The sequence below is a fragment of the Mus caroli genome, unplaced genomic scaffold (assembly GCF_978045245.1).
Source record: "Mus caroli unplaced genomic scaffold, Mus_caroli_1 scaffold_16, whole genome shotgun sequence".
Taxonomy (NCBI): Eukaryota; Metazoa; Chordata; class Mammalia; order Rodentia; family Muridae; genus Mus; species Mus caroli.
The window spans coordinates 67,467,863-67,478,315 of NW_028227271.1; the positions used below are offsets into that span (position 1 = coordinate 67,467,863).

The following is a 10,453-nucleotide window of genomic DNA, read 5'->3' on the forward strand; positions in this document are numbered from 1 at the left end:
CTCTCATCTCCTTTACGTAGCTGTCTTTGGACTGAAGAAATGCTTGAGAAACCCTTCATTTGTTGAGAGAGAGAAAGAGAGAGAGAGAGAGAGACTGCTCTACCCAAGTGCTCCTTGGTGGTACTCATCTGCCCCTTCTGAATTCTGCAGGCTCTCCTTTATAAACTAGATGCTAAGAACAAAACACACTTCCAAATTTTTCAGATAACCGTTTTCCCATCAGTTTGAGGAGCAGCATCGGAGGAGAGCAGGCATGGTAAGTACCACACATAAATGACGTAATGACTGACATCAAACAATCAAGAACATGTCTACGGCCTCAGGAATCCCTACACATGGCCTCTTGCTATGGCCCTCCATTACACATTTCTTTTTTTCCTTTTCTGAATTTGAATTTGGTGTAGCAGGTCTCACCAGGTCCTGGTTACACAGTGAGCAGTTGGTTTTCATCTTTGTGTTTTCCAACCAGCCAAAGCCACTGTTGCAATGAGACGGATGAATATCAGGGGCATGGCTACAGAGGTGTTTCTGGGAGAGGGCTAGAAGGCCTCTGTTCTTCTGTGTGTTACCTCTGGAGCTACGATCGACTGGATAGAGAAACACACTTGGCCAGGGCAACCCTGAGGACCAGGGTTTATGGTTTAAATGATGTATCACCCTTTCCAGTCACCACCACCTCCCCTCCCTGCCTGGGCAGGAAGCCACTTGCCATAGCAATGGCCACTGCTGGGGTCACTCTCTCCACATGCATTACATTTGAGCTCTGACTCCTGTGTGAAGCTGAGGGATCCCCCTTGGTAGCCTCAGAAGAGGCTTTCTTTTCTCAGCTGCCCCACAAGCCTGGGTTGGCTAACACAACCTTGCACATAGCTTTCCGAAATTACCAAGGCTAAACCTTTCTTTCCACTCACAGCATCCTCATGTAGACCCCAACACTGTTTGTCAATGCAAATCCCCACCCCCACCTCCTAACCAGTGTATCTCACTTCCCTGTATCAAAAAAAAAAAAAAAAAAAAAAAAAGCTGTACACATCACCCTATGCCCATGAATAGCTCTGGAAAGGGGTCACTGGACACACACAGTCGAGTTTGCTGTATTCTGAATTTCATATGAATAGATTCACACAGTGTGTCCTTTCTTTCTGAGTGGCTACCTTTGATCAGAGTCATGCATCCTGCACATCAGCACTGAAACTCTTGGTTACTGAGTGCCTTTACAGTGTACAAATGGAACAGAGCACATTTGTGTGTCTCTGTGCAATTCCTGGTGGACATGTGCCTACTCCAGGCTTTGGCTCTTGTCTCCGGGCCACCGCATGCATTCTTGTGCCGGCATCTTTCAGATGTTTGCACATCTCCCTTGTGTGTTTTCCTAGGAGGACTGTTGCTATGTCATAGAAGTATGTGTAAACTGCCAGTTTTGCTTGAATACATGCACAAATATGTGTTCAATCCTCACGACAGTCTTGAGTATCTGTCAATCAGCTCCCAGTTGAGTTTTGAGCAACTCTGAGCCAGGCCCTATTTTAGGTAAGAAATACAGCAAAGACAAGACACATGAAATTCTGTTCCTTGACACATTCCATGGAAGAGGTTAGCAAAGCACCCGAATAAATGAAGAGGGGAGTCTCAGGGGTTAACTGTGCTATGAAGACCAGAGCTGAGAAACATGGGGGTGGGGGTGCCTCTGCTGTAGCTGTCAGAAAGGTCTCCTGGAGGACGCGCCTGAAAGTGAGCAGGGGTGGCTGTGCACAGCTGTGGAAGAGTGCCTGCCAGAAGAGATGCCAACGGGAGCAAAAGCCTGGTGGGTCTGAGAGAGAAAGATCCACAGGGCGGCCACGCCCATCACCCAACAAATGGTACATGGCAAGATTCTGCTTCTGCTGCGTCTTCTACACTCAGAAGATGCAGAAGGAGTGAGATATATAAAGATGCCTCTGTCACGGGGCAAGGAGGTAAGGGCAGGTGAGTGAGCCTGGAGGGGTAAATGGGCCAAGCAGGACTGAAGGCTGTAGTCTCCCCTCCCCCAGCCTGAAACCTGCTTGCTCAGGGGTGGAGCTTCCTGCTCATTCGTTCTGCCACGCCCACTGCTGGACCGTGCCCTTTGCTGTTTGGAGCCACACACGTGCTCACCCTGCTACTGGACCCCGAGATCATTTGGCGGGAATCGGGTCCCCTCCCCCTTCCTTCATAACTGAGTGTCGGAACAAGTAAAATTGAGCTTTGATCAGAGTGGTTTTGACTTGGCTCCGTTCTTTCTTTCTTCCGCCCTGTCTAGAAGGCTACGGAGGGAAGGCACTCAGCTGTGGTGGGAGGCATGGGAGAGGTTTGTGTGTGTGCGTGTGTGGTATGTGTGTGTGGGGGGGGGTGTGTGCATGTGTATGTCTGGTGAGTATGTATGTGTGTATACACATGTCTTATGTGTATATATGTGTGTGTATCTCTGGTGTGTGTGGTGTGTGTGTATATGTATATCTGGGGAGTATTTATATCTGGTGTGTGTGTGGTATGTATGTGTATGTGTGTATGTATGTCTGGGTGTGTGTATTTGGTGTATGTGTGTGTATATGTATGTGTGTGTCTGGTGAGTATGTGTGTATACATATGTCTGGTGTGTGTATATATGTGTATGTGCATGTATCTCTGGTGTGTGTGTTGTGTATGTGTGTATATGTATGTCTGGGGAGTATGTGTATGTGTATATGTGTGTATCTATGTATGTGTGGTGTGTGTATGTGTGTATATGTATGTCTGGGGTGTGTGTGTATGTCTGGTGTATGCGTATGTCTTGTATGTGTGTATGTGTGTGTATGTATGTCTGGGGTGTGTGTGGTATGTGTCTGTGTGTTGGTGTATATGAATGCAAGCACACAGTGTGTCTGCAAAGGTTATCCTCTGGTGTTGGTCCCCCACTTCGGCCTTGTTGGAAGCAGGGCCTCTAATAACTCACCACAGCTAGCCCTTGAGCTTCAGGGGTTAGTTCTGTTAGTCTCCACTTCTTGTCTCCTCACTGGAGCACTGGGATGTCAGCCTCTGCTCCTGTGTTCAGCTTCATACGGCTTCTGGGGATCTGAGCTCACATCCTCATACTCCCGTGGCAAGTGCTAGGCCTCCTGAGCCGTCTCCCCAGACCAGCATGGAGGACTTTTAAGCAGAGGTGAGAATCACGGATGAGCCAGGAAACAAGGATGCAGGCAAAAAGACCCATTAGTGATGCAGACTAAGGACCCCAAGCTGATAAGGCAGCCTAGGCTGTGGGAACCATGAAGGCAGACTGCACTGAGGACACATCCTGGAGGCCGAGCAGACAAGCTGTATACTGAGAGATTAGTTACAAAGTGAATACAAACAAGAGTCTGGTTTAAGTTATGAGCTGGCCTGGGCAAATGGTAGCAACAGGCACTGAGGTGGGAAGGACTGGGCAGGAGAGACCTGGGGAGGAAAAACAATGGCACTATTTGCTAACCTGTGGGTGCAGAGAATTGGTCAGATGGGGATAGTCACGTGACTAAAACCCCAGCATTCAGAGGAGCTAGACTGAAGACAGACACTTGGGCCATCGGCACGTAGGTAGCTTTAAAAGCTGACCAGCATGACCTAGTGGGAGAAAACAGGCCAGGAAGAAGATGGAGAAGTCTAGGAATAGCTGAGAACTTGAAGATGCATTTTACAGATGGAGGAACTGAGGTTCCAAGAAGCCAAGCCAATTGTCCAAGTATGACAAAGCTTGCTTTCGCCAGGGTCTGCATACTTACCCACTTCACTTCAATGCCCGTGGTTCCTCAGCTCTGCCACTTACACAGAAACTCAAGCAAATTAGCCTCCAGGAAGCTCTGTCTCCCTGTCTGTGAGGTGAGAGTAACGATAATTACACACACCACATAGGGCAATGAGAGTATAAAATAAATCAGCAGACACAATGGCTGGCCAGCAGTGACACTGTGGTGTCACAGAGTAAGACGTTACAGGCCTCAAGTGCAAGAAAAGCCAAGCAGCTTCGTGTCTCCACAGTCCGGCACGCTGGCTCCACTGTCGCTGTACAGGCGGGGAACTAAGGGGGGCAGGCCTGTCTTAAAGAGAAACCCTTTTATGCTCGTTACCAGGGCAACCTTTGGTCCAGGATAAATCTAGTCGTGTCCTTATGCAAGTGGACTATGATGTCTTTCTTTTTTTGTCTTTAGAGACAAGGTCTCCCTATGTAGCCCTATGTAATGTTCAAGCTAAGAGATAGAGAACTGGTGTTTCCATGTGAGCTCTTGGCCCCTTACTGTCTAGGCTGGTCCATCTGGGAACTCTCTGGCAATGCCTACTTAAGCTTGTTGGTTTTGGGTACCTCAGAGCCATCAAAGTGTAGCTAATGGATGTTAGCTTCACTAGTGCTAATTTCACACTCTTACCTAAGAGCTGGTGTTATCAGGTTCTATGAATGATGAACCCAGAAAACTAAAAGTTTCAGGGTGTTCTGAGATGGCCCAGTCAGTAAAGGGCTTGCTATGCAAACCCAGACTTGAGTTTGGCCCCCACTGCCTATGTAAAACTCAAGGAGTGGTGATACTGTGCATATGTAATTTCAATTACAGTGCCTGGAAGAAGACGGAGGCAGGAGGATTCCTGGGACTTGCTGACCAACCTAGCCAAGTTGGTGAGTCCAGGTCCCAGTGAGAGACCCTGTTTCAAAATGAGTAGACAGCTCCTAACAAGGTACACCCAAGTTTGATCTACACATACACCCCCCCACACACACACACACATTCACACACATGCACGCACACACACACATGCACACACACACGCACATGCACACACAGGCACACATACCTCAGTCACTTGGGTTCTACCCTCATGGGTTCCTCCAGAAAGGAAGAATTAAACAGTGAAAATAAATCAGAATTTCTTAAAACCTCCTTGGGACACATGCCTGGGCTTCACATCCTAGCCACGGCCCTGTGATATTCTGACCTGAAAGCACTAAGCCCTTCAGGCAGCCGCAGGGTGGGAACTGCAGGACACCCTTGCATTGACCTACTTGCCTTTAGGAAGCAAGGTGGGACACAGAGAGGCTATGCTCTTCTTACACCTCAGATCTGACAGCCCAGCTTTTCAAAGCTCCACAGTATGGAGCTTTTGATTAGGGCAGAGAGAGCAGGCCCAGGAGGCCCAGGCTCAGCAGCAAATGTGGGTTTGAAGTGTTATTCTCGGCTCGCTGGGCCAGTGTCTCCGTTGTTCTCACTGCCTGGAGCAGACCTTTATAAAAGGGTAACTCTCTCTGTGCCACACCTGGCTAGACCATGAGATTCTGGAGTGTAAAAGAGGGAATCAGACCAGCCAACAAAAGTCCCTCAAGACCGGACTGCAGAGCAGGCCTGGCCCTGGGCGTGGGTCTCCTTCATTACTGCCGCTGTGCTGCAGGCAATCAGCCTCCTGGAAGCCGCTAACGAGCTCCCAGTCTGCAGCAGATGGTAGAAGGCTAGTGTTTGATTTCTCTTGTTCCAAAAAAAAAAAAAAAAAAAAAAAAAAAGTGCTAACCAAGACACTCCTTTATTGTGCTTGATTTCAACAAAGCCATATATGAATTTTAACCCTTTTTAATCTGACCTCCCTCAGATCACACATCCAAGGAGCAACAGCCTCTTAGAACCCAGGGAGAAACTGCTCCCTGGCATCTTTCTTTCCTCTGCTCTTCTGTGCTTTTTAATTTTTTCCCCTTTAGCTCACAGAAATCTCAATTGTTTTTCTGAGCCTAGAGGAGCTGACTGAGGACCCAGTAGGTGTGGATTTCATTTTCTTCCTGAAACAAGCAGTGGTTACTACGCTTTAATTTTACGCTCCCTTAAGACAGATCCACTGCCTTAACACACACGCACTCGCACTCGCGTGCTCAAGCATACATAAACGGCCCTAACACACCACACTCACACGTGAACTTATGAAGTAAATAGCTGCAGTCTGTCAAATCCCTTCCACACAGGCACCCCGGAGCAGTGCCCTGACATTACTTTAACCCTCTTAGTTCCTTCACCTTAACTGTCTCTGAAGTTAGGTGCTGCGACTAGCCCATTTCAGAGAAAAGGAACTGAAACTAACACATTTACCCAAGATCAAAATGGCCAGGAAGGGACAGAACCCAAAGCCATTCCCAAGACAGAGCTTTGAGGTAGTAGAGTCTTCTCTCTTACCCTGATGAATGGTGGCTGCCTGGTTGAAGTCTCCAGGTTTCAGGCATTTGTCCTGATTTCAGATTCTTGTTTGGGGGTGAGATGTTGAGAGAGTCCTTTGTATAAAGAGCCTTGAGCAATCTAAGGAGATGTTGTTCTAAACTTGGAGATGGAAGAAAGAACCAACATCACATTCTGCTTAGAAAACCACCTGAAGATGCCATGGCTTAAAGCAGAAGCCATTGCTGCTCTCAGCTCTGGGAGCCAGGGCTTTGGGCAGTGTTCAGCCAGACAGCGAGGGTCAGGATGGCCCCAAGTGAGATGGCCAGACTGGCCAGATCTCAGATCTCATTAGCTCAGTGCTTGGCATTGCTCACTGCCTCTGCCAAGATCAAAAACAGAAACTGCATCTTTCTGTCTCATGGAGACCCATCCAGTCGAATTCAAGGACGTGGAACAAATTTCCTTTGAAAGACTCAACAGCCCCTTGTATGTAAATATCTTTGCCGCCGGGCGTGGTGGCGCACGCCTTTAATCCCAGCACTCGGGAGGCAGAGGCAGGCGGATTTCTGAGTTCGAGGCCAGCCTGGTCTACAAAGTGAGTTCCAGGACAGCCAAGGCTACACAGAGAAACCCTGTCTCCAAAAAACAAAAACAAAAAACAAACAAACAAAAAAAAATATCTTTGCCAATCTACCTCGTGTGGTGTCTTGGTAGTGGCAGATAGCCAAGTGTTGGGCTAAAGTTACAGAAAATCCCACCATGGCCACTTGGCTGAAAGGAAAAAAGATTCCCTAGAGGTCACCTTTCCCTCATTCTCTCATCCCTACTAGTAACAGGAGAAGTTATTTGTGGGACATGGCACCAGCTGTCTGTTCCTTCAGATGGTGACAGTCTAGTGGTTCCCTGATCAATTGAGTCTAGTACAGGTGAGACACCCTCCCTTAACACAAGCAATCTACACATACCGTCTGCCAAGACAGACTGTGGGTAAGAGGAAGGGGCAGGGGGTGCCTGTCCCTTAGGGCACTTGGAGGCAATGTGACAGAGACATCACAGCGATTGCCAAGTGAGGAAGGCAAAACTGACCTCATCTGCCAAGCACAACCAGCTCTGTGTGCCTCTAATAACGACAGAGCCAGTCAGTCCCTCATCAGAAAAACCCATCGAGAACTGTAAGGAGTTGGGGCCTTTTTAACTAGCAGGGCATGTTCAGTCATCTTATACAACACACTCAAGGTTAAACACAGGAAGGTGTGCTGGTGTCCTACTTAAGGTGTCTATTGCTCTGATGAGACACCAAGACCAAAAGCAACTTGGGGAGTGTGGTTTGAAAGAAATGGGCCCCATAGATTCAGCTGTTTGAATGCTTGGCCATAGGGAGTGGCACTATTAGGAGGTGTGGCTTGTTGGAGTAAGTGTGCCTTGTTGGAGGAAGGTGTCACTGGAGGGGCAGGCTTTGAGGTCTCCTGTGCTTAAGCTACATCCAGTGTGGTACGTAGTCTCCTTCTGCTGCCTGTGGATCAAGATGTAGAACTCTCAACTCCTTCTCCAGCACCATGTATGCCTGCATGCTGCCATGCTTCCTGCCATGATGATAATGGACTAAACTTCTGAACTGTAAGCCAGCCCCAATTAAATGTCCTTTACACGCGTTGCTGTGGTCCTAGTGTTTCTTCACAGTGATGAAACCCAAACGAAGACTAGGATGATAGGGTTTATTTGGCATATGCTTACAAATCACTGTTCATCATGGAAAGTAGTCAAGGCAGGAAGTCAAACAGGGTAGGAACCTGGAGGCTGGAACTGATGCAGAGGCCATGGAAGGGTGCTCACTGGCATACTTCACATGGCTCACGCTGTCTGATGTCTTTAGCCCAGGGAATGCCCCACCCCTATCAATCACTAATTAAGAAAATGTCCTACAGACAAATCTCATGGAGACATTTTTCTTTCTTTTCTTTTGTTTGTTTGTTTATTTTTTGAGACAGGGTTTCTCTGTGTAACCTTGACTATCCTGGAACTCACTCTAGACCAGGCTGGCCTCAAACTCAGAAATTCACCTGCCTCTGCCTCCCAAGTGGGAGGCAGCCTTTTATGTCAATTTAAAACAAGCTAGACTCATCTGAAAGGAGGAAACCTTTATTGAAAAATGTCTCAGCCGGTCGTGGTGGTGCACGCCTTTAATCCCAGCACTTGGGAGGCAGAGGCAGGCAGATTTCTGAGTTTGAGGCAAGCCTGGTCTACAAAGTGAGCTCCAGGACAGCCAGGGCTATACAGAGAAACCCTGTCTCGAAAAACCAAAAAAAAAAAAAAAAAAAAAAGAATTCAAGGTGAAGGAGAACACAGCCTTTGCTATCAAAGCCTATTGTCAAGGCAGGATATGGAAGGGCGTGTGGAGCAAGTACCACCATAGGACTGCAGGATCCAAATGTGCTCTGGAAACCTGGCTGGGGTGGAGGTAGGCCTGGGACAGGAGCTCCAGATGTCAGCATTGGGTCCCTAGAGTGATATCTATGGATTCTATTAACAAGCTTACCTTTAAAAAAATCTTAGCCGGGTGGTGGTGGCGCACGCCTTTAATCCCAGCACTCGGGAGGCAGAGACAGGCGGATTTCTGAGTTCGAAGCCAGCCTGGTCTACAGAGTGAGTTCCAGGACAGCCAGGGCTACACAGAGAAACCCTGTCTTGAAAAACCAAATAAATAAATAAATAAATCTTGTCTACTGAGCCATTCATCAGAGATTGTGTGCAGGGGTTGAACGGGAGCCTCAGGGAGGGCATGTGGCCTCCCTACAGTCCTGAGGAAGGTGATAAACTTTAACCCACTGCCTCTGGTTTCTAATGTATTCTCTGGGTGGGGTCTTAGGAGAGTCAGACAAAGGAGGAATCCATCAGCAACACACCTGGCTGGGTAGCTCTTCCTCAGGCCACTGAGAGCGTAAACCAGGTATTCAGATTTGAGAAGTCCAAGTTAAACAGCACAGATGGGCCTCAAGCTGGCAATGATTTTGATGAATAACAAGGACATACCCAGGGGAAGTCAGCCACAGAGCTGAGGCTTACTGCATTGTCTTATGCTTCCTCACCGCAGTCCTGAGATAGCCAGGGGAGCAACTCCATTTTACAGATGGAGCAAAGGAGGCGTTTAGAGAATAAATCCCATTGTCCAGTGTCACACAATCACCAAAAGTGAAGATTCAGGTGGTCAGTCAGGCCTTTGGCCATGTTTGCAAGCACTGTACCATTGAGTTGCACCGTGAGAAACCATTTTGTTTTGGAGGATAAAACAAGACTGTAGCATGATGCTCCACACCCGTGCCCCTTACCCGCCACACACACACACACCCAGTTCCCTCTCCTAGCTCTATTCCCTTTCCCCGTATCTATATCAGAATTAGATATGCAGTTCTGCAGACCCCTCCTCAGTCCTCTGAACCAAAGCTTGCATTTAAACACACCCCAAGGGCGTGCACCTTTGGTGATTTAACACTCTGGCCCAAGCAGCACCCACCACCTAGGGAACTTTACCCAAGGCCAGGGTCACACACCGCTGAGTGGGCTGGGTCGGTGGGCCTGGGTGCAGACTGGCATCTGGTTATTTATTTATTTATTTATTTTATTGTGCTGCCGCTGTCAGGAGAGTGTCGCGGGCTTCAACCTTTGAGGTCTATTGAGCAAAAGCAAGGTGGTGGTGGCAGTGCTGAACAGTGATGTCACTGCGGCAGAGCCAAAACCTAGATAGGAGCGTGCAAACGGCATCACAGAGGATGCCATGGTGACAGGCTAGCGACAATGCAAGACCGTTTCGAGGGGACTCCTGGGCGTACCTGACGTTGCGATGGCAACAAAGTAGCGCGGACGTCCTTTTCCCCGTGCCTGGCGCCTAGTTCGCGCGCGCGCACGCACGGGAGCGGCGGATGGGGCGAGGACAGGGACGGGGGTGGGGTAGGGGAAAATGCAGCAGTATGCGCAGGCGCAGAGGTGTGGGAGCCACGGGGCGGCGGCCGGTGGGGCGGGGTGACTCAGCGCGCGGAGGCGGTGCGGGGGCGGCGAGCGACCGGGAGCCAACCGCAGCCGCCGCGGGCCCAGCCTGCCTGGCAACAGTCTGGGCCTCCCTCCCCTCCACCCCTACCCAGGAGGAGAGGGTGGGGGTGCTGGGCGGCCTGCAGGTGCGGCGTGATGGCACGGCTTTGTCCCCGCACGGCCTGGAGCAGTGCGCCGCCCGCCAGAGCTGAGTCACGGCCGGGTGTGTGGCCAGATGGCCCCACCCGCATGGATGCAGCCCTTGGCCCAGC

The 10,453-nt window shown here is 49.4% G+C and overlaps 1 long non-coding RNA gene across 1 annotated transcript; it reads right to left on the reverse strand.

Moving 5' to 3' along the window:
• Positions 1–3,774: 3,774 nt before the first annotated feature.
• On the reverse strand, positions 3,775–10,074 carry LOC147000787 (uncharacterized). The gene is made up of 3 exons (XR_015045586.1): positions 9,986–10,074; positions 6,177–6,317; positions 3,775–3,845 (listed from the first exon to the last, which is right to left on the reverse strand). It is a non-coding gene; the product is annotated as an uncharacterized LOC147000787 (long non-coding RNA).
• Between the last annotated feature and the right edge of the window lie 379 nt (positions 10,075–10,453).